The sequence below is a fragment of the Euphorbia lathyris genome, chromosome 6, assembly GCF_963576675.1.
Source record: "Euphorbia lathyris chromosome 6, ddEupLath1.1, whole genome shotgun sequence".
In the NCBI taxonomy this organism is placed as follows: domain Eukaryota; kingdom Viridiplantae; phylum Streptophyta; class Magnoliopsida; order Malpighiales; family Euphorbiaceae; genus Euphorbia; species Euphorbia lathyris.
The window spans coordinates 2238406-2265794 of NC_088915.1; the positions used below are offsets into that span (position 1 = coordinate 2238406).

General features: G+C 38.6%; 1 long non-coding RNA gene across 1 annotated transcript; it reads right to left on the minus strand.

Annotated features, from left to right (window-relative positions):
* Window positions 1–549: 549 nt before the first annotated feature.
* LOC136232061 (uncharacterized) lies at window positions 550–2842 on the minus strand. Its single transcript, XR_010690265.1, has 3 exons — window positions 2529–2842; window positions 1004–1135; window positions 550–683 (listed from the first exon to the last, which is right to left on the minus strand). It is a non-coding gene; the product is annotated as an uncharacterized lncRNA (long non-coding RNA).
* Between the last annotated feature and the right edge of the window lie 24547 nt (window positions 2843–27389).

Sequence of the window (27389 nt, forward strand, 5' to 3'; positions counted from 1 at the left end):
GCAACCAAAAATCTGGTTGCTAAATTGGTTGCTAACACTATTTACGAACCAGAATTGCATATTTAGCAACCAAACTGGATCGGTTGGTAATTGCAAGGTTGCTAAAACTTTGATACCATATCAAGCTTCTCGGTTGCAATGTTTGCAACCACCATTTCAGTAGCTAATTTGGTGGCAAAATTAGAAACCGATCACTTGCAACCATATGTCAGTTACAAATCAATGAACAATTTTGCAAATCTATTATGGTTACAAACTAACTTTTGGTCACAAGTAATCTGGTTGTTAAATTTATTGCTTTATGTCTGCAAATATATATATATATATATATATATATATATATATATATATATATCTTAAAATATTATTTCTACAATTTTACTAAACTAACATCATATAACCATTTCAGAAATTCCATAATAAAACAGAAAATATAAATTATATAAAACTTATTAATGCGTTATAATTCAAGTTATACATTCGCTAAAAAAAATTTAAAGTTACACATTGGTGTAAAAAAAATTAAAGTTATATATAAACTAAATTAAATACAAATAATTATTGCTTGTATCCATACAAGTAAATGTTGAGAAATCGGTCTCTTGGGTAAGGCACATGATCTGCTCGAGGGTGCACATTCATCATGCATGATGTGGGAAGCATAACGGTTGAAATTTTCTCACCTGAACGAAAACCAAATGAACAAAAAAAACATGATAAATCAATATAAACATAATCACAATTACATTCAATTTTCTTTAATCACGAGAGTCTAGAGTGTGTTCTATAGGATTTATAATTAGATACAGTTTTCCGAACTTTTCACGGTTTTATATGATAGTTCATGTTATTCGACCCCGAACCATTTCGGGGCTAAGGCTTTGTTGTTGTTGTTGTTGTACAGTTTTTCGAACTACAAAAATTTTAAAAATCCTCATAAGTGCACTCTGTTTTTTATGCATTGAATTTAAGTGTTAAATGACATTTTTTTATCAATACTTACATTATAAACTGTATCAACAATCTTCAATGGACTAGTAAAATTAGAGGATCTGAGCAGCTGTATTCAACTTCAAGAGGGTCACAAGAGCAGTGCCATCTACTTGAACTGACCTGAACTGAATCCAAGGATGGCCTGCAAAACAGTAGAATAAGTAACATTAGGAACATTCCAAACATGAATTTAAAAACTATAAAAAGCCCTCTGCAACTTATTTAGTGTTCAATGAATTCAAGTTTAGCCATTCATATGAATTTAAATACCATCACTTGCTCCACTTTTAAATAGCAGAAGGTGTTGTTAAGAAAATCATTCCAAACATGTGCCCATCTTATAGAGCTAATCCTAAACATGAAAATCAATGGCTTCCTCAAGAGGAATTGATCGGGAGTTAGCAATCCTACATATGGCCACTTCAAGCAGAAATCCTACTCATGTCCAGGAACCACAGTAATACACCTTAGGTGAAATTGCATAAATGAATATCCATTTTAATAGAAGATCCTATTTGCAAATACATGAAGAGATGATTTTACAATGATGAAAAATTATCTTAACTAGTAACATTACATATCAATAACATGAATTGACTCAAAGAACTATTTATAAAAATATGGCATAAATTATACTTTACTCCTCAAAGTTGCATGAATAGATGTTATATGAATTTTTCTATATCCATCCTAAGATATGAACTTAAAGCACGAGACAGGGCATCGTTACTTAACCTTTTAACCCCAAAAGGCAGAACCAATTATCTACACTAACCCCAAAATCAGAAACAATTATCTATTAACCCAAAAGGCATAACTAATTTGCAGGTAACTGATGATAACCAAAAATACAATTGTAATTATCATTTAAAACTATAATATCAAAAGCTAAGTTCAAGACTTCATCAGGACTCTAGCCAACATTTTAGCATTTAAAATAGAGACTCCACCATAAGTAACACCATAATGAAAATGACCTAACCAGTAAGTTATTAGCTCTTCTCAACCTCAACTTTTCAGCAAACCTCAACTTTTCGCACAACAGGAAAAGGTAACAACAGAAGCACAATGAAAACCACTTACCATAGACGAAACTAAAAACACTTCAAACAAAATGAATGCTTCAATGCCAACATCAAACACTTCATCAAACACTTCAAACGCTAATACAGCTTATTTATGATAACAGAAACCCTAGAAATAAACAATTAAGAGTCAATGAAAAGGACAAAATAAGAGTAAGACTGAGACTGACTTCCCTCACAGCCTCCATTAAAGAGAATGAGAAGCTCTAGAACTCCGAAAAAAATGATTGACTAGAACAGGGTGAGAAATCACAAAACTCCATGAACATCACAATAACCATCCCAAATCCAAACAAATATAGCCAAACAACCAGCTCAAGCCAAAAGACACATAATACCCTTTGCATCTCTAGGAGTTCTTAGAACTCGCAAGAACCCGAAAGAAAAAAAAAAACCCGAAGTCGAAGAAGAGCGTGTAGAATGAGAGGAAAGAGCAAACCTTAGTCTTACCTTGCATGTAGGGATAGAGGCCAGCTAGACACCTTCAGGCAGCCAAGGACATCATCGGAGTAAACCGGCAGGCGCCCGAAAGCCGAAGTTGTCCGACAGAACCCTTAGAGGTCTGATTGGAACGAAACAAAGCCATAGAACCCATCTAGGAGAAGTAGAGGGAGATTGATTAAAGAGAAACCGAAGTGAAACAAACCCAGAACTCGTGTTTTCAAGGGTTCCAGGAGGACAATGATGCAAGAAGTGGAAGATGGGAGAGAAGGTGGAGGCAGACAACAAATGTAATTAGGGCTAATCTCTAATTTCTCCAGAGCACAAATATAAATCCCTAAAATGGACCAAATGGATACATCGGGCCTATTTAACCTTTATTTCTTAATGGGCTTGGTAAAATAATGCTAATTTGATTTCTTCATTCCTCACTTATATTTAGACTCATTAATTTAATTCAAATATACATGTTTATTACTTTATGTATTTGAATTGTGTTTTATAGTCTTAGTCGATGAATTCTATTCGTTGGCTAAATTTCATAATGTAGTTTCCAAATAAATATATAATGTATTCTTAGGTTCAATTTAATACCAAATCCAACTTGTGTGAAAAGATTTCATATTTTTGTGATTTAATAATAGAATTGCAGTTTAATATTTATAAATTCGGAGAAATATTTATCTTTATCCATCTCATACAAAAGACAATATAATTTTTAATTTTTTTTATGTCTAATCATATGTTTATGAATTGTTACTAATAAATGATAAAATGACGCACATATGAAGTGTAGATAATAAGATTTATGATCGATAATACAGTTTGATGAATTATCTATCAAATTGACCCAATTTGCCAACTTTATGAGTAAAATTGCTCTTCATAACCAATGTTAGTGGTAAAATTGCACCATTTTGAACGATTGAGATAAAATTGCTCATGGATGTAGACGTTAGACGTATTTTTGCAACTTACCCCCTTAAATTTATTTTATACTTAAAAACTATTATTTTAAATATTAAAATATAATTTTATATTTTTCTTTTGTTTAAAAATATATTACCAACATTTCTTTCTCTCTCCTTTCTTTCCTATTTAATTTCACTCAAAATATAATTCAAATATCCAAGTATATATTATATATAGAAGTCCCTAAATGGCCTTAAAAATTTGCAACCACAAAATATATTTTGAGACCATTCGGTTGCAAAGTTTGCAACCATAAGAACTTTGAAACCGTGTTCAAGTCTCAAATGTATTTGACAAATGAGATTCTCAACTTGGCAACCGCAGGATGGGCTTTGCAACCACCTTGGTTGCAATATTGCAACCGACTTCAATTCGGTTGCAAATATCGATCTCTAATTACAGTTTTTCTTGTAGTGGGTTTGGTCAGTCAAACCAGGAACCGACATGAGTCCAGTCCGAGCTGAACTGGTTTGTTGAATAGTGACCCGAGTTCTTTTGCTTATCTGTTAAAAGAAAATATTAAATATGTTTATGAAACAAAAATAGCAAACTTTAATAAGAATTTGCACATTTAAACATAGATTGAGCAAAACATCCTCTAACATAACTAAACGCCTACAAGTAGCGTCCTCAAAAGGCAAACAGGCTTTAGATGCTGCGGATCCATTGAATGTATCAACACCAACGAACAAAGCTGAGGCAATTGAACTACATTTTATTCATAACCAACGGCAAATGCCTTCTAGCATACATCATAAAGTTGATGTTCCCCAAAATCCAGTAGAGACGTTGCAAGAGTGTGAATCAAAGGGATTCCTCTTGAGAAACCCCTAACTGAAATCATCAAGAGAAACTTCACTTTACGGCTGTACTCACAGGGTTTGATCAATTTCTGCTCCGGTCTTTGAAGGTTTGAAATCATCAACTTGGACATTAGATTCTCATCGAGAAAAATATTTGTTGATTTCACGTCTCGATGAATGATTGCTTTAGCGTACCCGTATGAAGAATTATAAAAATGGTGATAGGTAAAATCATATGGTCAAAGTATATTGATGATCCGATTTTGGCTTTATTTAAAATACGATCCTTCAACGAGATGCCTGAATTTTTGACTTGGTTATTAGAGAAAAATAAGGATTTTTTGAACAAGTGTTTAAGGAGAGATCCCAGAGAGAGATTGATGGAGAAGGAGTTACTTGATCATGATTTTGTTTATGTTAAAGAGATTTATATGAGTTCTTCTCTAAGCTTTGTGCTGCCACTACAAAAACAAAAGCCCTATTACGACCCTAAAATTCAAGATGTAACGACGCTTTTCGACGTCCCTAAATGCTTACCCACGCTTTTCAAAGCATCGTTACAAACGTCATTAAATCGTGTGTCCTTAATTTTAACGACGCATAAAACATTGTGTGGATAAATTCCGTCTGACGATATACTGTATACAAGTGTACGCTTAAATTTTGAGCATCATGAATTTTTTTTATATTATTTATTTTTAATTTCAGAATTTTTCACTACGTTTTAATAAAGCATCGCAAAGTGAACGACACATAATATTTGTTATGTCATTATTTCGCATAACAAAATACTGGTAGCGTCTTGAATACAGCAACACTTTAATTTATCAGCGTCTCCAAATTGACGACATTTAGACAAAAAAAATGTCTACATTTGGCTATATAAAAATGGCTTTATGTTAGCTAAAATATCGTCTCTAAATTGCGACGCTTGCATATTATTATGTCCCTATTTAATTTTATCCTCCAAAACGTTTCACAAACTCTCTTGGAATTTCCTATTTAATTTTATATGATTAGTATTCAATGAGTAAATTGAGAAGAAGAAGACAATTAAATTCTAACCAGCTGGTATTGATGTATAGAATCAGCAGGAATGAACTTGAAAAACTGAGGTGTTTGATCTTCTTGAAACAGATTATTGTTTTTAGAGCAAGAAGTCATTGTTGAAAGTGAACTGCTATATACCGAAACAGTTATACTTTCCACCGCACCCTTTTGACATTTATGCCCTCCTCACAATTTTCAAACCAAAAGCTAAAAAATCTCAAATCCTCTCTAGTTTTTTAGCTTTTCAAAAAACCTGACCTAAAACTACATGCCGCCAAAGGAAGGAAAAGGGAAAGGCTTCATAAAGGTTCCGGTAAGTTTTAATTTTTAAAAATTATCCGAAATCACGGGTTCCGCCTCCGAAATCGGAGGCGGAACCCTTTTTTTTGTACTAAACGGGCCGCTGATGTCGTTGCCACCACGGACGGAACGGACGAACTGTCCGTTTACCCGTGGTGGCAACGACATCGGCTTACGGTGGAAAGCATGGCGCACTCGTTCCACCATTAGGTGGAACGAGTGGCGCACCAGTTCCACCGTATGGTGGAACTTGGTGCAGCGTTCCACGTAATGGTGGAACGAACGGCGCATCCGTTTGGCCCTACGGCCAAACGGAACGCGCTGTCCGTTTGGTCGAAGGGCCAGACGATTGCGGCGGACAGGTCGGCCCTGGGGCCGACCTGCACGCCGCAACTGTTCTGTCCTACAGCCAAACGGACAAACTATTCCGTTTAGGCCAAATCGGGTCCGAAACAAATTTTTTTCAAAAATAAATTAATTCGGGCCGCCCGTGGGCAGGCTCAAATTATTAAAAAAACTTAAAAAATGATAAATTGAGTATATTAAAAAAATGCGTTATTTGCTTATATATTTATTTTTTTTGTTTTACAGGCTGATATTGCTGAGGCCCGTTTTGGACACATATATACAAGGACATGTGTTGTGAATGCCTCTGCCTGGAGGCAACAGATGGAGCAGATGATGATGGGGGATGCCCAGAGGGCACAGACTGAACACGACGAGCATGTTAGACGTGAGGAGATGGCAGATGCTGTGGAGATGGAGGGAGATGACTCTATGGCTCCTCAGAGTGCTTCTTTTGTGCGAGTACCTCCTTAGACAGTGATGAGGGGTCGTGACGGACGTTTTGCTTCTACAGCAGGGTCGTCTTTGGGTGAGAATTTTAAATTTTGTTATTATTATGTGATTTATTCGTGATTAGTAGAAAATATACGAATATTCTGAAATGAGTTTACTGTAATTTCAGGTAGCAACAAGCACTCGATGAGTGCTGGAGAGGATGACTGGATCGTGAAGACCCTGGTTCCTAAGGGTCCATCTGATGGTGTTGTGATCCTGAGCTTTCTGGGACATATTGCCCATGCTATCTAGAGCGGGCAGGATAGGGGCCTCCTCAAGTGTCAGACACGCTTAGTCTATCGTGGGAAGTTGTGTGTATGGCACGGTGGCGCTTCTAGAGAGATCCAGATGCGTATTGCATCATCTGGATTGTCCCATTTACCAGGTATCATGTATGCCCACATCGATGCGCCCCTGATTGCGGGTTTTGTGGAGCGGTGGCAGCTAGACACGTCATCATTGCAGATGCCGTTTAGTGAGATGAGCATTATGTTGCATGATGTGTGGCAGATTTTGCGCATCCCCATCGATGGGGCTATGGTGACTGCTGAGGCGAGTATTGAGGAGCTTCAGTCTTGTGTGATGGAGTTGTTTGGTATGACTCGGGATGAGTTGCTAAACGGTCACTACTTTAATGACGGTATACGATCGGCTTCCATCCTGGAGTATTGTTAAGGAGATCGGATTCTTGATGCACAGGCTACAGCTTGGACATTTCTTATGCTCGGTTGCACATTGTTCGTCGACAAGACTGGTGACCGCATTTGACTTTCCTGTCTGTTGGAGGTACATGACTCGGTAGCTGGAGCCATTGGACTCTCGTGGGGCTCAACTGCACTAGCATATCTATACCGTCATCTAAGTATTGCTAGTAGAGGAGATTGCGGGCAGATCACGGGTTGTCAGCTGACACTGCTTCAGGCATGGATTTATGAGTACTTCCCGTACTTCAGGCCTCAGCGGGAGGGAGTTACATTAGATCCGGAGCTTCCGAGGGCTTGCATATGGCCAACTATAGTGTTGGAGAAGAGTGATGATAGGCTGAGATCATATCGCGCCGGGCTTGATAGATTGACTGCTGATGAGGTACAATTTCCATTTAATTAAATAAACCAAATTCATTACTTGTACTATTTGTATGTTAATGTTGTTGTATACGTCATTAGGTGATGTGGATGTCGTATGGTCCTGATGCCATTACGGATACCCCTAGGACGACATATGCCGGATGGATACATTACAGGGATGTGATCGAGCCGTACATGCTGGGGAGATGCCTTCACCAGCTCGGTTACGTGCAGACCATACCCAGACCGATCTTGAGGCCGTTGAAGTCCGTACGTCTTTGGTCTAGCTTGAAGTATCGGGTAGAAGTGCCCGCCGATATGGCAGAGGATCTTTGGACCTCGTTTCCTGAGGCGGGCATGCTTGTATTGTCTCGGTTCACTCTAGCACAGATTCCTTCGGACTGTGACGAGCAGTACATGTCGTGGTACTACCTGCATTCACACCCTCAGCTACTGCCGGAGATGCCTGCACCCGGACCGACCATTCATACTCGCTCGAACAACGAAGTGGCAAGTGATTTAAGTTTTAATCAACTGATTTACAATTATCAAATTATACTAAATGAAATGATATTATTCATTTTGGGGTTTTTCTTTTGCTAGTGGGTTAGCCGTTTCGCTAACTCGGGAGAAGGTGCATTGCAGGCGATGAACCTTCTTGATGAGGATGTTCCGACTGAGTGGAAACAGTCGTACGACTAGATTTTGGATGCTTGGCATTCGGCTTCATAATTGGAATTCCATATGAAATTGGATGGCTTACTTAGATCCTCGGGATTTTCGAACTCCATTGCAGCATGACTTTGCAAGCTTCTTTTAGGAATTTGCTGACAATAAGTGAGACAGAGTTCATAAGCACAATTTGGACATCTGCGGTGTAAATTGGCAATTGAAGTTGCACAATGGTCTCCTTCCTCCAATTTGTTTCCCCATGCAGATTCTCTCCATCCATTGCAAACGTACACCTGACAGACCATTGTGACGAATTATGAGCACATCCTGCAAGGCCATTGGAGTGTACTGCAAGAAAAAACAAGGGAAGTATTGAGAACATTAAATAATCAGTTTAAGGTCTCCTCAAAATGAATCCCCTATATACATAAGAAGGTCCCAAGATGACACTGGAAAAAGGGATTGACCTCGAAAAAGGGATTATTAGGCTTGAAAAAGGAATCCTAGTATATAATACACCCTCGTTTTCTTAATTACTTGTTAGTTTCTTTTTTTTAAAGTATGAAACGACAAGATTGAATATATTATGGATCCTTTAAAATTCGCCAGAAAAACCAATTGGCATCCGGAATATTAAGAATGTCCCATTATCTTGCTTAATTATTATTAAGCCTTTAAGAGTGGATTTCAGCAAAGTTCAATAAGGACCACAAAACCCAATTTCAGGAGGCCAAAAGATATTATATTAGATAAAGAAAAGGAACCAAAGCAAAATAAGAAAACATATAATAAATTTTATATATGCTCAAATGTATAAATATAAAAATGCAGGTGTTTATATAAATTTAGGCCTCTAAACCGATCAAAAAATACAATGAGCCAATCAATAAAACCAAGTGTTGCCAAACAAAAATTAATGGTTAACATAAACAAGAAATTAGAAATTCTAAACCTCAACTTACTTGCAACCAATAGTTATTGTTTTCGCCGGCCACGTTTTGCAATCAGTGCTACAATATCCTTTTTTTACTTTGGAAGATGTTGACTTCTGTTTTTCACCATTACTTTTCCTACACCCATTCTCAAATATAATCAGCTAATTTATCAAAGAATGCTTGCCGAATTCTATTTTGAGATTTGATGAAAAGGATTACTCATTAAAGATAACATTTACTATTTACAATTCATTAAACATAAAACTTAGTATACTATGATGATATTCAAATTAAATGATACAATACTACCACTAGTGATGGTTTACAATTCAACAAACACCTCAAGACATTTGGAATAAACAATTGTAAGATGGTAAAAAACATGTCATCTGTGGGAACCATCACTATGGTTGTACGGCGGCTGCTCAATTCGGTTTCCTGGTTTGAAGAAAGTAGGTAGAATCAGGCCTTCTTTTTCTGCATTTTTTGTCAGCCAGAAAACAAATAAGAATAACTGTTGCATCATACAAAATTAAACAAACAAGAAAACAGATAAGAATAATTGTTTGCTCATACAATCATATGCACATCAAAATTAAACAAAAACTAAGAACTGGGTTCATATCAAGTGTAAAAACTGGAAGAATCCTCATCGTGGAATACCCAAATCCAGAAAGAAGAGAAAGCAAACAGCTAAATGAAAAACGAATTAGGGGTACCAAAGCCTTAGTCTTCAAGATGGAATACCCAAATCCTCATCGCGGCATTATATTCTTTTTTGCCTTTTACTGTTTGGAAATTCTGAATCAAAATGGTTTGTGATCGGTGAGATCCCACCCAAACCTCTCATTATATGCTTGAGAACAGGGAAACAAATTGCTGCGGCGGTTGGAGTTGAAGAAGTCGGAGGCAATATAGAAGAAAGTCTTGATATTTAGGGTTTCAAGGAAGCCCAATGGTCAACCCCCTTTTGATACGGATTGAAAGCGAGAAATGAAGGTTTTAGTCGTAAACCAACAAAGATGTTCTTCTCAAGCTTAACTTGAAGGAGTGAATCCCGATAACAAGGTATAAACCTTAATTCTCAAAGAGAAATGATAGTTGATTCATAAAAAGTTGTTCCATTCTTACAAAATGAGGGTATAAATACATCCCCTAATGACCGACGCTACCCATATTAGGGTTACAACAAAGGCATAAGACAAAAGGGCAAAATGGATAGTCTGCTCAGACAAGGAGTACGTCGGTGCAGGTACGGACTATCAGGCTGTCTGTTGGTCGACTTCCTGAGGAAGTAATCTTGGCGATCCGCCCATGCTCATATGTGGATACGCCTTCTGGTGTACTCCTAGATCCGCCTTGCTCGCATGTCTTGGGGATCCGCCCTTCCGGGTGCATCCTTTGTGAGCTTGATTCTTGAAGACCCGCTAGAGTCCGCGCGATCAGTGTGGCCAGTTCGGATGTCCGCATCATTCTCTCCTTCTTTAAAAGAGTCCGGCACTGATTCGTTTTTGTTGAGCTTTAAAGGACCATCCGATTTCTATGGGCTAAGGTCACGGATGTTGAACGCTGGTGAGACTTTGCCAAGCCAGTTTGGCAATGCTATATGATAGGCATTGGCGTTGATCTTTTTGGTGATTTTATATGGCCCATACCTCCTAGGCCGAAGTTTGCTGCTTGCGGTGTTGGCGAGCCTCTCCTTGCCCAAATATACCATGACCTCATCTCCAACTTCAAACTGTAGGTCCCTGCGGTGCTCATCCGCCTTAGCCTTTAACTTCTGATTTCTATCCTCAAGAGTCTCCCTTACCTCTTGGTGCATCTGCATATAGTCCAGGGCTAGCTGGTTGGAAGTCACATTTCCCTTTGGAAGGTATGCTATATCAAGGGCATGGTTTGGGGTCTTTGTGTATACTACCTCAAATGGTGATCTCCCGGTTCCCGAATGTACAGAGCCGTTGTAGGCGAACTCAGCTTGGGCTAGAACCACATCCCACATTCGGGGCTTATCCTTGCACTTGCTATGCAGTAAGTTTCCCAGAGTTCTATTGACCGCTTCTGTCTGTCCGTCTGTCTGAGGGTGGGCAGTGGTACTAAACTTCAGAGAAGTATCAAAAAGAGCCCACAAGGTCCGCCAGAAGTGACTCAGAAACTTCGTGTCACGATCTGAGACAATACTCTTTGGTACGCCATGTAGTCTGACGACCTCCTTGAAGAACAGTTTAGCAGTTGCCGATGCATCATTGGTTTTTCGGCATGGTATGAAGTGTGCCATTTTTGAGAATCGGTCAACAACCACAAAGATGGAATCCATGCCCCTCTGAGTTCTGGGTAACCCTAGGACAAAATCCATGGACAGATCCTCCCATATAGTTTCTGGTACAGGTAGTGATAGTTGCAAACAAGCATTAGTGGGGTGTCCCTTGGCGGTCTGGCAAATATAGCATCGTTCTACTAGGTAAGCCACATCTCTCCTCATCTTGGGCCAGAAATAACGGGAACTTACTGCTTCATAGGTCTTGTTTCGCCCAAAATGTCCCCCCAGGGATCCGCCATGCAGATCGCGGATGACTTTTTCGCGGATGGAAGTGCAAGGTAAACAAAGTTGGTTACCCCTCATTAGATACTCATCCGTGATGTGATACGCTCCATCTCCATGCTGGGTTTTACATTTCTCCCAAATGCTACCGAAATCGAGATCCGCCAGGTACTCTCCTCTGATATGTTCGAAGCAGTCGGTTTCCAGATTGACGGCTTTTATTAGTGCAACCCTCCGACTCAAGGCGTCCGCCACTACGTTTTGTTTTCCCGCCTTATGGATAAGCTTATAGGCGAACTTATCTATGAAGGCGGACCATCGGGCATGCATGGAGCTTCGAAGTTGCTTCTGACTTCCTAGATACTTGAGGGCCTAATGGTTAGTGTAGAGAATGAATTCTTTCCCCACTAAGTAATGCTCCCATACTTTCAATGCCCTCACTATGGCATAAAATTCTTGATCATACGTTGCCCACTTTTGCCGTGCGTCACATAGCTTCTCACTGAAGTACGCAATGGGCCTTTTCTCTTGCATCAAAACACCACCAATCCCAATTCCACTGGTATCACACTCAACTTCAAACAGTTTATCAAAATCAGGATACGCCAGCACTGGCGCTGTACTCAGTTTTTCCTTGATCAAGGCGAAGCTCTCTTCTTGGGCGTCCACCCACTCGAACCCCTTTCCTTTCTTCAAACATTCTGTCAATGGGGCCACTATGGAACTGAAGTTCTTAATGAATCTTCGATAAAATGTTGCTAGCCCATGAAAATTCCTGATGTCCCCCACATTCCTCGGAGTCGGCCATTCTCGGATGGTTCTCACCTTCTCTCCATCCACTTGGACACCGTCGCCACTAACCACGAATCCAAGGAAAACCAAACTTTCCATGACAAAGTCACACTTCTTGGTGTTGGCGAATAGCTGGTGTTTCCTTAACAGATCAAATACTGTCTGCAAATGCTTCTCATGATCCGCCAAGGTCTGGCTATGAATCAAAATATCATCAAAATACACAACTACGAACTTCCCAATTACTGGGCGAAGCACCTGATTCATCAGTCTCATAAAAGTACTAGGGGCATTGGTCATCCCAAATGGCATCACTAACCACTCATACAATCCATCCCTAGTCTTGAAAGCAGTCTTCCATTCATCCCCAGCTCGAATACGTATCTGGTGATAACCGCTCCTGAGATCAATCTTGGAGAAGACTTTAGATCCGCCAAGCTGGTCCAGCATATCGTCCAACCTTGGAATGGGGAATTTGTACTTGATGGTGATCTTGTTGATGGCCCTACTGTCAACACACATCCGTCAAAACCCATCCTTCTTCGGCGTAAGTAACGCTGGAACGGCGCAAGGACTCATACTCTCCCTAACGTATCCCATCTCGATGAGTTCCTCCACTTTCTGTCTCATGATGTCGTTCTCCTTCGGACTCATTCGATAGTGTGGGAGGCTTGGTAAGCTAGCCCTAGGCACAAGATCGATATGATGTTGGATGTCCCTCAAAGGTGGTAACCCACTGGGTAGCTCTTCCGGGAACAGATCTTGATACTCGCCAAGTAGGCAGGTCACTTCACTCGGCATTTCCCTTTCGTCCCTTTGGGCGGATTCGTGATTCGCCTTAACCATTACCACGTATACCATTTGGCTTTCTTCACATTCGCTGACAAACGATTTGTGTGTAGGACAGACTACCAAGGTAGACTTCTCGTCGGCCTTTGGCTCTCTCACCATTGGTGTAAGGACAAACTTCACCCCATTCTTCACAAATCTGTAAGTGTTCTCTCTTCCAGCGTGGGTGGCGTTGTTATCAAACTGCCAGGGTCGGCCCAACAATAGGTGGCATGCGTCCATATCGACCACATCACAACAGACTTCATCATGATAGTTACCAATCTCAATCGGTACCTTGCACCTCTGGGTCACCCTCAACTCGCCAACGTTCTTGATCCATCCCACCCTGTAGGGATCAGGGTGCGCCTCTACCAACAACCCGAACTTCTGAACGGCGCTGCTACTCACAATGTTCTCCTGACTACCACTATCAATGATTACGTTGCATCGCCCTTTGTTCACAAGGCAACGAGTCCGGAATAGTTGATGCCTCTGATCGCCCTCTAGTCGGCTGGAGACTAATAAGCGTCTAACCACATGAACGACGTATCTCCCTTCATCCGCCTCATCATCATCCTCTCCCAAGGGTTCACAATATACTTCATCCCCTTCTTCATAGTCTTCTTCACATCTTTCCACCATGTTAGCACTCTTCCTCCTAGGACACTCGTTGGATCTATGGCCTGGTTCATTGCACCTGAAACATTTAAAAGGCGCGGGCCTCGCATATGGATTGTTGCTCTTAGGTGGTGTAGGTACCTCCTTGTATGGCCTAGTATCTCCAACAGATCCTCTTCCCACACTGTTAACCCTGACTCCACTGGCACTCGCCACTTGCTTGCCTTTGTCGTAAGACTTCACGTTATCTCTTCCTCCAGGCATATACTCAGTAGCGGCGGATCTCCGGGTTCGCCCGCTTAGTTGAGATTCAGCCTTCTGGGCCAAATTCCTGGCATCTTGCACTCGAACCACCATCTGTGTGCCAATACGATCCTGGATGTTGTATCTCAACCCTTCTAGGTACCTAGAGGTCTTTTGGCTTTCAGTTTCAGACAAGTTGGCCCTAGCCGATAGCCTTAAGAATTCTGAGGTATACTCATGGACACTTCGGGCACCTTGAGAGCATCCTCTGTAGGAGCTGTAGATATACTGCTCATAGTCCGGCGGTAAGAACCGCTCCCTCAACATCGCCTTCATTCGTAGCCAAGATCTAATCGGATCTCTGCCCCCTCTTCTCCTTTCTTCCCTCATCTGATCCCACCAAACTGATGCGCCACCCTTCAGGCGATACGCCACCAGCCTTACTTTCCTCTCATCAGGAATCCCAGCATATTCAAAGAAGCGCTCAACTTCCGATAACCAATCTAAGAACCCCTCTATATCCAGTTCACCACCAAAAGACAGTAAGTCTATTTTTAACTTAAAGGCATCATCCCTGTCAAAGTTTCCTAGATCTGGTTCTGCCCTAGCCATACCCACACGTCTGTTATCATTCGGGTCAACACCCCTCATATTTCTAAAGGCACCATTATCCCCAATATCCTCAAAATCATCACTATCGCTATCAGCGTTATGCACAAGGACAAAGTCAGGCCTTCTTACCTCAGGATCCCTAGGACCCATTTGTGGACGTGGTTGTTCAAGGGCTCCTTCCTTTCTCTGAGTTGATCCTCCTGCTGCGGATTGGATCAAGGACCGAACCTCCAGTTTGAAGTTTTCTAGGGAGGTGGTTAACTCTAGGAACTTTTGATCGGTCTGTCTCTGCCGCTCATAGCTGGCCTGAATCTATTCCGCGAGGTGCTCCCTTAGCTCCTAATACCTCCGGTCACTGGTTTCTATGGAATCTTGCAGTTGTCGGGGTTGAACCATTGCCAAAAGAAGTTTCGGGTCAGGAAACGATTGGCTCTGATACCATTTGTAGGGCCCACAAGTTCACCAACAGCTCCACCATTAGTATGATATTGTCCGCTTTGGGCCAAGCCCGCACGGATTTGTTTTTGGGCTCCTTCCCAAAAGGCCTCATACTAATGTAGTTGGTGAACTTCTTTATAAACTATGCAACTCCCTTATATCTTTCCAATGTGGGACTTGGGATGTATACCCAACAATCCTCCCCTCAGACCAAGGACCACAAGCCTCCCCTCCAGCGATAATCTGTCTAATCATCTTGTACCGCCGCCAACCCGTGAAACACGTCGCCTGACCACCACAATATCAGGAAGACTTTCGACACAAGGCACCAAGCACAGATTTCCCATCGCGAGGTCACACTGAGAGCCTCCCACATCTCCTTAGATCTCATGCACGTTCTCCCAGCCGAACCATCGGCTCTGATACCAACTGATACGGATTGAAAGCGAGAAATGAAGGTTTTAGTCGTAAACCAACAAAGATGTTCTTCTCAAGCTTAACTTGAAGGAGTGAATCCCGATAACAAGGTATAAACCTTAATTCTCAAAGAGAAATGATAGTTGATTCATAAAAAGTTGTTCCATTCTTACAAAATGAGGGTATAAATACATCCCCTAATGACCGACGCTACCCTTATTAGGGTTACAACAAAGGCATAAGACAAAAGGGCAAAATGGATAGTCTGCTCAGACAAGGAGTACGTCGGCGCAGGTACGGACTGTCAGGCTGTCTGTTGGTCGACTTCCTGAGGAAGTAATCTTGGCGATCCGCCCATGCTCATATGTGGATACGCCTTCTGACGTACTCCTAGATCCGCCTTGCTCGCATGTCTTGGGGATCCGCCCTTTCGGGTGCATCCTCTGTGAGCTTGATTCTTGAAGACCCGCTAGAGTCCGCGCGATCAGTGTGGCCAGTTCGGATGTCCGCATCACCTTTTGGGTTCCGCTATTTACACAATCAATTTAGACTTAATACATTTGTACTTTTGTACTTATTTAAAAAAACAAAAATCAATGGTTAATGTAATTTGAAAAATAAAAATCTACATACTGTGTGAACTTTTTAAATTGACCAATTTACATTTTAAAAATATCTATTTACCTTTTAAATTTTTTAACTTGACAAATTAACACTTTAAAATCTATATACATATATATTTATAAAACTATCTATTTATCTTTTAGATTTTTTTAAAATAATCTATTAGTTCCATACACATTTTAACTTTTCAAACTATTTCAAAATCACTCTTTATTTTATCATGTAAATTTTAAAAGGTTTTTTTTTTTTTGAGAAATAAATTTTAAAAGGTTAATACGATACTTTAAACAGACTCAAGGATAAATTGACTATTTTAAAAGTTACGGGGGATAATTGATTTTTTTGGGTCATTATTTTTTTTTACCTAGGGCAATACAGTGCCAGTTGCTGAAGATGTTCTAATTTCTTTTTATTTGAACATAATATTTGCAGGGATAGTAAAAATGCTACATGCGAAGGCTGACTGAAGATGTTGTCATTCAGTTCTTGTGTTTAGCATATGGGAAGATTTCTTTAACTTATTGAGTATATATTGTTGTTATGTTGGTTTGAACTGATTGGTTGCATGTATGATGTTGTTGTGGGTGGTGCTGCTGAGATAGGTTTGCAATATATCTTCCACTTGGATTGTTATCTGAATGAGTATGTGTATGTATATGAACATAGAACTCATTGATTTAGGAAACTAGCCTGATTTTGAGTATACATATATATATATATATATATATATATATTGTTATGTGGGTTTGAACTGAAGGATTACATATATGTATGATGTTGTGGGTGATGATGAAATGATTGGTATGAACTGATTGGTTAGATATAACTGATTAGGCATACTCTAAAGCTTTGAATATTCATTGTGATTGGCAACACTCTTACACCTATGAGTTATACTGATAGAAGTGATTGAGTATGTGTATGTGTATGTGTATAAAACATGTTTATGTTTGATGTTCTGTTGATGTTTATGTTTGAGGTTCTGTATGAGTATGTGTACGATTGTTCATTTGGGCATGTAGCTTATTAATCATGCATCAAGTATTAGAGGAACATTGTAAAAGAGTCATTGAGCATGTATGAAGCAAGTATTAAAGGGTAAATTTAGGCTAATTGCATGTACTGATATGGCTTGCAAATGATAAGATATATATAACCATTCTCTTTTTTTATTTGAACATGACCTATGATGATAAGTAATGAATAAGTTGTATGCTTGTTATAGCATGTTCACTTGAATATACATGTCTGCTTGAATAAGTTGTCTACTTGTTATAGCATGTTAGGCATACTCCTAAATCTCCATTACTATGTATCATACACTTGGCTTGTTATGCTTATGGAAAAGTGTTTAACATGGTGATGAAGTTGTATGATTCTAACAACACAAGTTTATGACTAAGCTTGTGGTGACAGTATCATACACTTCATCACCATGCTAACTTGATCATGAACTCTACAATCCAAGTGGTATGTACATAATGGTGGCTTTATGATGCTATGAGAACAAGTTTTAGACATGCACGAATAAGTTGTCTATTTGTTATAACATGCTAGGCATACTCTTAAAGCTGAAAATGTTATGAAACCATTCAGGATGGTGATGAGATAAGTTTACAATATACCTTCCACTTGACTTGTTATCTGATTGAAATCATTCAGAATGTTGATGGGTTTTCGATGTTATCAGCATATGAACTTGATATTATGTTTAGGAAGGTAGCTGATCATGCATACTCTTAAAGCTGAAAATGATGAACTTGTCTGATTCTTTTCTATTTTAACATGAGTTATGCTGATGAGACATATATTTCATGTCAATTTAGCATGTTATGTGTTATGTGTCTATGTGTGAAGCATGTTGGCTTATTTTATGTTCTGTTTATGAAGTATCTGATTCAAGAATAGACATATGTTTCATATAAATTTAGCATGTTATGTGTTAAGAAGTAGAACTGATTCAATTTAATAGACATAAACGAATAAGTTGACTACTTTGCTATAGCATGTTATGATCCACTTGAATATACATATATATGTCTACTTGAATAAGTTGTCTACTTTGTATTACCTATCAAAAAAAGGATAGTGTGCAAGGGGGCATTATGATGTGACGTGCGAATAGCGTACAAGGGGGGTGTGATGCGCGATTAGAAATGAGATTTTGATGCTAAAGAAACGCTTGAGCTGGATGGATGGAGTGGAGTACTGGAGGGGCATGGAGCCAGCATTGAAGATCAGATTGATTACCAAGTACATTTGTAATCAGTAATCATTCTGTTCTTCAAGAATGGCTATATGCCCATCCAGTAGTCCACACCATCCAGCTCGGTGTTTCTTTGGCATCCAAATCTCCTTTCTTCAAGAATGTGCAGATGGTAAACAAGGATATCGGGATGATGGGGAACCATTAGAGTTAAATGGCGTCGAATACTGGAGGGGCATGGAGCCAACATTGAAGATCAGATTGATTACCAAGTACATTTGTAATCAGTAATCATTCTGTTCTTCAAGATTGGCTCTATGCCCATCCAGTAGTCCACACCATCTAACTCAATGGTTGCCCAGCATCCAAATTTCCTTGTTATTCGCACATCACGCCCCCCTTGTACGCTATTCGCACGTCACATCATAATGCCCCCCTTGCTTACTATTTGCACATCATATATCCACTACATGCTCTTCAGTCCATCTCCTGGCAGTTGCTACGTAACCTGCCCTGTTTCTGATGTATCGTTCAATAATTCGCTCTCGGCCAGGAAATGGCCCCTCAATGAAGGGCTCTACCAGCAGTCCATAAATATTCCACAGCAGCTATAAAATGCATAGATAAATTAAATTAGACCCCAAACATGAGTAGATAAACTAGACCCCAAACATGAATAGATAAATTTACGGGTAAAAAATACATAGATTTACATCTTACCGTGGCAATACTATGGGCAGTGCGATCAAGTAGTTGGGGCATAGAAACATGCCCCAAGGGACCGATATTAGGATGGTAAATTTAGGTCCTGAATATGACCTGCGAACAATAGTAATATCATGAGTGTATTTACAAAGATATGAACTGATTTATGTGTGTTAACAAGTTTATGCATGTTCTTACAACTGGAGGTGTGGAGGGGAAATGGACAGGGAAGTCCATTTGGACTATGAATACACCTCCTTCATAAGGGGTGTTTGGAGGCCGATTCATCATGGCAGTCCATTGCCGCTGATCAGGACCATGTATATTGACAAGCCACCTAGGTGCCTCATATCGGAGTTGGTCAATCTGAAACTCAACATTACGATAGAGGTTCCTTACAAGTCTATCCATGCTCGAAATAACAAACTGTAAGTATAGTGTTAGGTTGTCGTGGGTGACTATTGAGAATTGGTAAACGCTTCCTATTTATAATGTGGGTGGGTAAGTGAAGGGTCTCAGAATGGAGAAAGGGTAAAAGGAGATTAATTAGGTCTATCTGTATACGGTATGTAATTAATGATCATCATCAATTGGTTTTGCAGGTATCAAGACTTTGGGGATTCTAGGAGATGATGACTTAGATATGCTTCAGTTCAAGTTGGATTTGGTTTTCCAATCAACACTGACTATATATACAGATTTGGAGATGTACACTAATTGCTTATTTTTTTTACCCTACATTCATTCAGTTATTTGTGTAGTTCAAATGTAAACAGATTATGAGCATTAGTCTCCAGTAAAATTAAAATCATTGATATACAGAAATTCTTGTTCATTTGATAATTATTGTTCATTTCTAGAATCATTTGAAGAAGAAGGCAATGAGTGACATTTACGTTTAAAAAATATCATCTAAACAACAATAAAAATATATTAAATTAAAAGAATCTGTCATCTAAAATAAATCTCTTGACATGATTGATTAAGACCTATGCCATCTGATACAAGTTACTACGACAAAAATTATTATAAAAACTCTCACCGTGAATACCAATATGCCAATTTCCCATATAGCGACTTGACATTTTTAATTATTAGTATGTCATGTGATGACATTAAAAGTGACGTTAATAAATAAAAAGATTCATCGTAACAATGTTCATATGACAGTACGAAACTAGGCTGATGTCATGTATAGTATCTTCAAATGACAGAACCTAACCGTCGTCTGAAGGGGGTTTTGGCGTAGTGAAAATAAAATATGATTAACCATTAATAGGATTCACTCGCAAACACAAATTGAACATCTCATATTTTGACATGTCATTTTTATAGAGATAGTAAAATTACACGTAATTTACGAAAACATTACAAAAATCCAATATAAAATTATTAATGGGTTAAAATTTGTTAAATAGATTTAGAATCCAATTTTTGGAAGATGGTGTTAATTTACTTCCTAATACAAAAATAACATTGAAATTTTAAAATTGTCGTTTTATATTTTTAAATTTCTATCACTAAAAGAGTTTATACATGAATGAAAACAAGATGCTAAATATAATTTCTATCACTAAAAGATTTTGAATTGGGTTAAGTGAATTTAATTTTTTTGCAACCAAAATGAAGCTACCCACTCAAGCTTATCTATGGGTATGATTGTTAGAAAACATGGAAGCAAAATCCAGTCCACGTGAAAATATTGGTTATCTATGGGTATGATTGTTAGAAAACATGGAAGCCAAATCCAGTCCAAGTGAAAATATTGGTTTGGGTTCAAGGGACCAAATCTCCTCTGACCCAAGTTGCTAAATATAAAACTCAAATTCTGTATACTTGCAATTCACAAAGCTGGACTTGAAGAGCGGATACCATCAGATTCGCATTCGGGAGGGAGATGAATGGAAAACAACTTTTAAAACACGCGAAGGATTGTATGAGTGGCTAGTGATGCCGTTCGGGTTGTCAAATGCACCTAGCACTTTCATGCGAGTTATGAACCAGGTTTTGCGACCTTTTATTGGTACTAGTGTCGTTGTTTATTTTGATGACATTCTAATTTACAGTAATAACCCACCTGAGCATTTGGCTATTTTGAGGGAGGTTCTCACTGTTTTGAGGAGGGAAAAGTTTATTGCTGCTGTGAAAAAGTGTGTTTTCATGTCAACCAAGGTGCTGTTTCTTGGTTATGTCGTTTCAGATGTGGGTTTGCAGGTGGATGAGTCCAAAATTGAGGCTATGAGGCACTGGCCCAGGCCCAGTACTATTACGGAAGTTCAGAGTTTTCATGGGCTGGCGTCATTTTATCGGCGTTTCATACCTCATTTTAGTAGTATTATGGCTCCTATTACTGATTGTATGAAGCAGAACGGGAAGTTTGTATGGACCACGGAAGCAGAGTCAGCTTTTGAGCTTCATTCGGATGCTTCCAAAATGGGAATTGGGGCTGTACTCAGCCAGAATAATAGGCGAGTGGCGTATTTTAGTGAAAAGCTGTCAAGTGCTAAACTACGGTACAATACTTATGATGTTGAGTTTTACGCAGTTGTGCATGCCATTAAGCATTGGAGGCATTATTTATTCCAGCGGGAGTTTGTATTGTTCACTGACCATGAAGCGTTAAAGCATTTGCATAGTCAAGACAAAATCTCGGCCAGACATGCGAGATGGGTGGCGTATCTGCAACAGTTCACCTTTGTTTTAAAACATAAATCTGGAGTGACAAACAAGGTGGCGGATATGAAACTGTCGGTTGAGGTATTTGGATTCGACTCTTTCGCTGAATTATATGAAACTGACCCATATTTTGCTGGCGTGTTGACAAAAATACGAGCTGGAGAGCGTACAGGTTACCACCTTCAGGATGGTTTTCTATTCAAGGGCAACCAGTTGTGTGTGCCTGATTGTAGTTGGCGGTTGAAAATTATTGAACAGCTGCACGGAGAAGGTCATGTGGGCCGGGATCGTACCTTGCAGTTAGTTCAAGCCAATTACTTCTGGCCTTCTATCAGAAAAGAAGTGGAGAAACTGGTACATCGGTGTCACATTTGTCAAGTTTTGAAGGGGACAGCTACTAATGCAGGATTGTATCTTCCACTTCCTGTTCCTACACAGCCGTGGGTAGACATCAGCATGGACTTTGTGTTAGGGTTTCCATGTACACAGCGAGGTAATGATTCAATTTTTGTCGTGGTGGATCGTTTTTCAAAGATGGTACATTTTATTCTTTGTAAAAAGACAACTGATGCTGTTCAAGTAGCCCAATTGTTCTTCCGAGAGGTTTATAAGCTGCACGGCCTACCAGCAACCATTGTGTCTGACCGAGATACTCGATTTGTTAGTCATTTCTGGCGTAGTTTGTGGAAAATGGTCAATACGCAATTGACTTTTAGTAGTGCCTACCATCCTCAGACTGATGGGCAAACTGAAGTTGTGAATCGATCCTTAGGCAACTTGTTGCGTTGTTTGATTGGTGATAAGGCTAAAACATGGGATGTATTGTTGAACAAAGCTGAGTTTGCGCACAACAATGCTGTTAACCGCAGTACGGGATTCAGTCCTTTTACTGTGGTTTATTCTGTTGTTCTTAGAGGCCCACTTGATTTGGTGTCATTGCCAGATAAGACGCACGTGCATGGGAAGGCAGAAACCTTTGTGAAGAGCTTGGTGGAGGTGCATCAGCAAGTTCATGATAATCTTGTAAAGGCAGCAAGCAATTATAAGACATATGCGGATAAGAAGCGTCGCCATGTGGATTTCGAAGTTGGGGATTTTGTTTGGGCTGTTTTGACTAAAGAAAGGTACTCCGTGGGAGATTATAACAAACTGTCTGCCAAAAAGATAGGGCCCGTGGAGATTGTGGAGAAAATCAACCCAAATGCTTACCGGTTGAAGTTGCCTAGTCACATTCGCACTGCGGATGTTTTTAATGTGAAGCACCTGATTCCTTTCTCTGGTGATTCTTCTGATGATGACAATTCGAGGGCGAATTCTGTTCACCCAGGGGAGAATGATGAAGTGGAGCGAGCCTTGAACTATTTGGAGAAAACTAATCTGGTGGTAAAACTGATATTTTGAAGTTAAAACGGGGTTTGTTGGAATTTAGCAATTTCGGACCCTAATCTGATTGGATTCGGCCCATTGGATTGGGCCTCAAAACGGAAGTTTTGTGTTTTTGTCTCATTTTCAATTATTTCCGTGTTTTTTGTTACTTTTCCTTTTAGGTTTCGAATTAGGTTTTATTTTTCAGCCTATATAAAGGCGCGACGTCCCCATTATGTAATCAGTTTTCGATTAATAAAATTTCAGAGTTTATTCTCTTTTTCCAATTTTCGTTAGTCGTGCGCGATTCAACGATAGTTGACGGTTTTAGGCATTGTTCGTGCGCGAACATTCGTTTAAGATGAAAGTCTGTTTATTCCGCTGCATTAGATTCTCAAAGGGAAAGACATCAAATTATGGTGAATCCATAATTTTCTATTCTGTATTTTAATTATTACATCATTTGTTTCTGAGTATTAAAGTATATAGAATTTAAATGTAAACAACTTATTAGATTTGCAAGAGAAATAAAAGTTCATTTCATTATTTGGATATTCTTGGTTCACTGTCAAGAAGCATCTAGTTCTATTTACACTTGTTTGCTTGCCATAATCTTCACTTCCTAATTCATATATTTATTTTTAGTTGTACTTTGTGGGGATTTGTAAGGATTTTCTATTTTTTCGCCTACAAACTTTGTACTTTTTGTCATATTGAGTTATTATTATTATTATTATCTTTTTATTATTATTGTGAATGTACCCAAAACATCTCTTTGTGATTTTTTTTCAAAAATACCGATACTTTTATTTAATAAGATTGTGTGTGTTATAAAGTATGAGTCTGATCAATTTAAGACTTATGTGCTCGGAATTTCATATATATAACTTTAAATGTTAAATAATTGTGTTTTCGTAATATTAACGGATAAGGTGTAAAAATACCCTTATCTTTTACTGGCAGAAGCAATTTTACCTTTAATATCCAGTATGGTGCAATTTTACCTCTGGTGTTGCGAAGATCAATTTTACCCCTAACGTTGGCAAGTTGAGTTGATTTTACATATTATTATATAACACATATTTTACACCCATTGCATATGAGTTCGTTTAAAAACGTGACATTTTCTGTGATTTAATAATTGAATTGGAGATTAAAATGTAAAGTGTAGATGGCAAGTTTAATGGCGACAAGGAAGTTTAATGAATTATTTCTCAAATTGATCAATTGCTCCTGGCTGCCAATGATAGGTACTAAAATTTCACCATTTGAATGTTAGTGGTAAAATTACTTCTGAATATAAACGTTACTGGTATTTTTGCACATTATCCCTAATATTACTTTGAGCTCAATTTTTTTTGGAAGAATTATAGCTCCCTTAATTTTTTTTATTATGTTTTTTAAAGGACAAAAACAAATAGTTTGGGTTCTCTTTATATAAGGCCAAATAGAATATTGGGTTTTGGCCTTTGCATTTTTCTCTGTTAACTAATTCAATAAAACCCTAATTGATGCTCTTTTAATTCGCTGTCTTCTCATTCAGTGTCTTTCAAATTTTTTTTTCCAGAAAGAAGATCAGGTCAGTCTCTTCTATTCATCTTTGTCTCTCATTCACAATTTCTTTTATTTTTAAGTAATTTTAATAAACAGAATAAAGAAATTTATTGTCAAAGATGATTGATATGTTAGATTTAGATAGATCTAACTTTGAGTATTATATTTGATCAGATCTCATCAACAACAACAACAACAACAACAAAGCCTTAGTCCCGAAATGATTCGGGCTCGGCTAACATGGACCATCATATAAAACCGTGAAAATCAAGTCGTGTCAGCGACACAGATTCGCTCCCTCCACTCCGTCCTATCCACTACCATATTTTCCTCAATTCCCAATAAACTCATATCACTCTCGATCACCCTCCTCCAAGTTTGCTTAGGTCTTCCCCTACCCCTCACCACTACATCCCTTTGCCACTCTTCGGTTCTCCTAACCGGCGCATCAAGCGCTCTACGTCTCACATGACCTTAGTCGGTTTTCTCTCATTTTATTCTCCATAGATGTGACCCCTACTTTTGTCCTAATTATTTCATTAGGCACCCGGTCCTTTCTCGTGTGACCACACATCCATCTCAACATACGCATCTCCGCCACCGACATCTTATGGATGTGGCAGTGTTTCACTGCCCAACACTCCGTACCATATAACAATGCTGGTCTAATTGCCGTCCGGTAGAATTTTCCCTTCAATCTATTAGCCATGCCGGGATCACAAAGGAAACCCGTAGCACTCTTCCACTTCGACCTACCAGCTTTAATCCTATGATCAGATCTCATATCAACAAAAAAAAGACTATTTGGAATTAGCTCGGAATAGATATAATGGAGAGGCAGAGCCCTCACAGCCTTCATTGACCTATTCCGTAGAGAGGGAGATATATATAACCATGGCTGCTGAGCAAGGAAGGTAAGCCATTGTGCAGTTCATATATTTGTTTTTTTTGAAACCCATTTGGGAAATCTGAATAGATCCTGAATATATTTTTACAAGGTCTTTCAATATATATATATATATATATATATATATATAACAAACGTGAATAAATGTGTAAAAATCTAGAATATAGTCTTATCAGCTTGCAAAGTTTAAATAAATTAAAAGATATTTGAATAGATCTACCTATCCCAAAAAACTGTAGATGTGCTAATTTTTATTCAAATGCTGATTTTAATTGAAATGAAGATTAATTTTAACTTTATTAATTCATATGATAATTTTAATTTTCTATAGGAAAAACAACGGTAATGAAATTGGAAGAAAATCCATGTCTAGATGTGAGTGCTTCAGTCGATGATCCAGACACTCATGCAACTCACAAGAAAAAAATGATATTCAAGCAATGATTGCAGAACGTTGTCGGCGAATAAACTCCCCTGTTACTTGAGGTTTAGAATGATAAATCTCTTATTATTGTTAACATGTTTCTTTTACTTGTTAAATCTGCATTATTTAAACTGAAAAATATGATGTTTTTTTGGTTCATTGTGTTCTCAAGTTGCATGATCAATTGCTATATTCAAATGCTAATGACTTGTATACTTTAATAGTTGAGAAAAATGATTCAATAATTTCTGTTGTTATCCTTAGGTATTTGATTTGCTTCATGCATATGTGTTCCATGATCTTTAGAATTCATGGGAATTAATATCCAAACAATAGTTACATACAAAATGGTGAATATATTCTTATAATACCAAATTGAGCAATAATATAATAGTTAACATGTTTTGAACTTTATATTCTGTTCAATGAATGTAGAAATGCACTTGTCAAAAGAATTACTCTTATTATTTGCAATTCTTCAACTAAAGGTTTGAGAATCTCTTTAAGTTTAGTATAAACTATTTGAGAAGCTCTAATGTATACATGTACATATACATGGACAAGTGCATGCCTGGATACATATATACATGTAATTTGCACCATCCATGTCACAACCTGAAATATGTTAGATATAGTGCTTCAAATTAAACTTTATATAAGTGACAAATTAGTTACAAATGATTATCTGCAGGCAGGTCGCATCACAAACAACAGTGGTTCCACAGTTGCCATCATTTCCATAATGTGAATTACATGTCCCATACAGCAGTTTCAGCAATCCCAAAATCTCTCTGCATAAAACCTATATCAGTTTCAGCAATTTAATCACCTCAATTCCAGCTACAAAGAAAGCCAAACCCAGAAGCTTCTGTCCCCAAAGTCCTCAGCGGAGAAGGAGAAAAAAAAGACCCAAATGAAGGAAATGGTCTAGACATGGAGAATCATTCATGGACTCAAACTCTAGAAGAGCTAACTATTTCAATTCAAGTTCCTCCTTGTACCAATGCTGAAGATGAACCTCAAAAGAGCCCCAAAAAGATCGTTGGCGCACAAAAAAAGAAGATAATGGGACAATTAGGAGAAGAAGAACTGGCGGCGTTTCAGAATTTGTCTCAGAATGCAGAAACAATCCTTGCTGTAGTTCAAGGCAAACTTCCTGGGACAGCAGAACATGGAGTGACTAACCCGAAAAGCGTTCAGGATTCCGAAACTGATTTTGCAAGACAGCAAGGGGACTCACTCATTGCTTGGCTTGGAAATATAGTGAGCATTCTTAACAA